The sequence below is a fragment of the Haliaeetus albicilla genome, chromosome W, assembly GCF_947461875.1.
Source record: "Haliaeetus albicilla chromosome W, bHalAlb1.1, whole genome shotgun sequence".
In the NCBI taxonomy this organism is placed as follows: domain Eukaryota; kingdom Metazoa; phylum Chordata; class Aves; order Accipitriformes; family Accipitridae; genus Haliaeetus; species Haliaeetus albicilla.
In genome coordinates, this window is record NC_091515.1 from 34,228,770 (window position 1) to 34,233,096 (window position 4,327).

The window sequence follows — 4,327 nt, forward strand, 5'->3', positions numbered from 1 at the left end:
GCATGTTACACATTTAACCAACAACCAACAGCTGTTGTGAAATCCTCTGTATAGCCCTGTAACAGGGCCGGAGGAATTGGTTAAAATCATCTAGTAGGAACATTCAGAACTTAGATAACAAGCTTAAGATTTAAGATAATTTGGATATAGTGTTTATTTGTAGGAGTATATTATAACCTAGAAGAATGTATAAGATGTCAGAATTTCAAAATTAATGGGAACTGAGAAGAGTCAAATGAAGCAACTTGTAGTTACCTGCCAAGGGCCAAACTGCGCAGAATCACCTAAAGAAGGTCAAGAAGCGGACAAGTGAGGAAGACTATGAAAGACCACCAGAGGACTCCAGAAGACCACCAGAGACCTTCAATGCGCCTGCATAAAGGACATTTGCATATGCTAATAACTTCCCAGAAATCTAATGAATATGCATAACATTTCTCAGAAATCTAATGAATATGCATGAATAAGTTCAATATAAGGTGTATGATTTTGGTGTTCAGGTGTGCGTGGTTCGTGAGAGGACTCACCCGCGCACCCGGCCGTCAATAAAGAAGTGTCTGCTTATCTACACTAAATTGGTGTTCTTTATTCCGAGTTTTTCGGCAACAGTTTCTGGCGACCCAGATGGGACCTCGCTGAGAGAGACCGGAGGAGTCGGGGACCTGATCGGTTCCTGCCGGCACCGAGGATTTCTCGGGGATACCCATCGATCCCCGATCCATAAGGCTCTCTGCGACGTCCCCTGGATTTTGGTAAGACACTTCTTTTTTTGAAATATTAAGGATAGCTATCCGAGTGGGTTAGAGTCCCACCGTATTGTAAGTGGGTTAGAGTCCCACCGAGTGGGTTGGAGTCCCACTGTGTAGTCTGCCTGTCAGACGCGGCGAAAGCTGCGCAGGGTTGGACTGAAGGATCCTGAAGGAAGTGGAAGCCTAGGCGTCTGCCCGTAAGACATAAGTGAAAGCTATTGCTGGGTTGGACAATTTGGGAGTGGGTTAGAGTCCCACAACTTTTGAGGATTTTGGGTTGGAGTCCCAGTTTCAAAAGTATTTTGGAAACTTTGGGTTTGAGTCCCAATTCTAAAGAATTTTAAGAGTATATGTGTACCTTTGTGAGATATTTAGTATATTTGGAAGTATCACAAATCAGAGTTAAGAGTTGTGTTACAGTGTGTTATATATCTTTGTTTAAACTAACAATTGTGGAAAGGTGTGAGTGTGAGTATTGTAAGTGTGAAACGTGCAATTGAGCACGAAGCGAGTGTGGAGTTTAGAAGAACGAAGAGGCAGATTTGAGTGATTGTATATTGTATTGTAAAGTAATTTTATTATGGCATCTAAAGTGTGAGTATATTTTGCTGATTAATAATCTTGCCAGGGGATATTGGTTATGACTCTTGCCTAGGGAAGTCGGCTTTGTCCATGCCCTAGACAAGTAGGTGGACTCCATTACCTGGCAACAATTGTTATTTGTATTCGTTTGATATCTGGTATTTGATATATGCATTTGGTATTTGAAACTTTGTACCAGATACTTGGCATTTGATATATGGTTCAGTATTTGACATTTGATAATTGATTATTGATTTCTGATATTTGATATATATTTAATAGATATTTGGTACTGGGTATAAACATAATGGCATTGGCCAAATTATTTAAGAGTAAGAGTATGGGAAATTTATCTACTGATGGAAAGATACCAAAAACATCTCCGTTGGGATGTTTGTTGGCACATTGCATGATGATTTGCGAAAAAAATCAAATGATTGAATACTGTAAACACCGGTGGCCCTTGTATGTTTTGGAAGATCAGGAAAAATGGCCAAGAAATGGAACTTTAAGCTATAATACTATATTGCAGTTAATGTTATTTTGTAGAAGAGAAGGTAAATGGAGTGAAGTGCCATATGTGGATTTGTTCTTTTATTTGAGACAGAGAACGGATTGGCAAAAGGAATGCAAGTTAATTAGTCGAAATAATTTGGTGATGTCATTAACTTTTGATAAGAAAGAGAAGATCCTGAGAGAGTAGGCAGAGTGGTGGATACTATAATTAGAATGCAGAATCCGGACTGGAATGATTCACAGGTGATCTTGGATAATTTGTTGGATGATACAGAAAAGCAGATGGTACTAAAGACTGGCAAAAGCACAGGCAGAAGTGGCTGTATTGAGTGGGACAACAGGTGGAACATTAGAGCAGAATTTTCCATCTGGGGATCCGCAGTGGGATCCAAATAACGGAGAACATAGCGAAAGGCTGACTCGGTATCAGAAATGGATTTTATATGGAGTTAAACATGCTATGCCTAAATCTCTGAATTGGTCTAAGTTGTATGAGGTGAGACAAGATAAGAATGAATCTCCCTCAGCGTTTTTGGAAAGACTGAAGGAGGTTGCCAGAAAATATACTGATTTAAGAGTAGATACAGAGGCGGCTCAGATACAGTTGGCTTTGATTTTTATGGGACAGTCGGCACCAGACATAAGAAAGAAACTTCAGAAGCTGGAGGGAGAGGATTCAAGGAGTTTGAATAAAATGCTGGAGGCAGCATGGAAAGTATATAATAGCAGGGAAAAAGAGGAAAGGAAAACCAGAGAAAATAGATTACTGGCCGTAACGACAGGAACGGCAGGCAGAGGACGAGGTAGAGGAAGAGGACGAGGTGTCTATGGACGGGGACAATTTATGAACTTTAGCAATCGGAACTTTAACACCCCCACAGTGTGCTTTGTGTAGGGAGGAAGGACATGGGAAAAAAGATTGTCCTAAAAATGAACAATGTTCAGGAGGAAATATTCAGAAGGAAGTAGCCAGAATGATGGTTTTGGATGAATGAAGAGGACCGGAGGGGAACCCAGCTGAGCCTCTGGTTATAATTAAGCTGGGAGAAAAAGAAGTTAAATTTCTAGTGGATACTGGAGCAACATTTTCGGTATTGAATACTTGTAAAGGAAAAATTGGAACAAAACCAGCAAACATAATAGGAGCAACAGGGAAAGAGGAAAACCGACCATTCCTGCAACCTCTGGATTTGAAATTTGGAAATAAAATAATTACACATGAATTTTTGTATGTACCAGAATGTCCGATACCCTTGTTAGGAAGGGATTTGTTATTTAAATTAAATGCACAAATTGTTTTTGAGGAAGGAGAACTCTTTTGAAAATACCTGAGTCAAAAACAAGAGAAATCCTGATGATACAAGAAAAAGTGGAGGAGCAGGAAATTCCACCAGAAGTGGATTCTGCAGTGATTCCTACAGTATGGGAAACAGATATTCCTGGTAAATCAAAATTAGCAGCACCTGTAAAAATAGATTTAAAAGAAGATGTAGGAACAGTAAAAATTAAACAATACCCAATCAAACCAGAAGTTAGGCAGGAGCTGAAGAAATTGATTGACAAATTTTTAGAGTATAAAATTTTGGAGGAATGTGAATCTGAATATAATACTCCTATTTTACCAGTCAGAAAACCCTCGGGTGAATACAGGTTAGTGCAAGATTTGAGAGCAGTGAATCAAATAGCCAAGGACATATATCCTGTGGTAGCAGATCCTTATACGTTGTTAACAGCGTTAAAGAAGACTCATCAGTGGTTTACAGTGTTTGATTTGAAAGATGCTTTCTTTTGCATACCTTTGGAGAAGGAAAGCAGAAAGTTGTTTGCTTTCGAATGGGAAAATCCACAAACTGGGCGAAAGATGCAGTTAACATGGACAAGACTACCCCAAGGATTTAAAAATAGCCCGACAATTTTTGGAAACCAGCTGGCAAAAGAGCTTGAAATCTGGAAACAGGACAAACCGAGGCCTGAACATTTACTTCTACAATATGTGGATGACATATTGATTGCTACAGAAGAAAGATTTACCTGCATACAGGTAACCATTGACCTCTTGAATTTTCTGGGACTAAATGGGTACAAGGTATCCAGGAAGAAAGCCCAAATAGCATGTCAGACTGTGATATATCTGGGCTTTGAGATTTCAGAAGGGCAGCGACAATTGGGAAAAGGTCGCAAAGAAACCATTTGTAGTATACCTGAGCCGAAATATATCCATGAACTTAGAGCGTTCTTGGGAATGGCAGGGTGGTGTCATCTTTGGATCATGAACTACGGTTTAATAGCTAAACCATTGTATGAGGCCCAAAAGAACTCTTCTTTTGTGTGGGGTCCAAAACAGCAAAGGGCCTTTACAGAGTTAAAACACGCTTTAATGTCTGCACCTGCTTTAGGCCTCCCTGATTTAACTAAAGATTTTCAGCTATTTGTCCATGAAAGACAACGCCTGGCACTTGGTGTGTTAACCCAGAAGATGG

General features: G+C 39.8%; 1 long non-coding RNA gene across 1 annotated transcript; it reads left to right on the plus strand.

The window, feature by feature from the left end:
* The first annotated feature begins 244 nt into the window (after nucleotides 1–244).
* LOC138683643 (uncharacterized) lies at nucleotides 245–4,059 on the plus strand. The gene is made up of 2 exons (XR_011323070.1): nucleotides 245–752; nucleotides 3,655–4,059. It is a non-coding gene; the product is annotated as an uncharacterized lncRNA (long non-coding RNA).
* The last annotated feature ends 268 nt before the right edge of the window (nucleotides 4,060–4,327 follow it).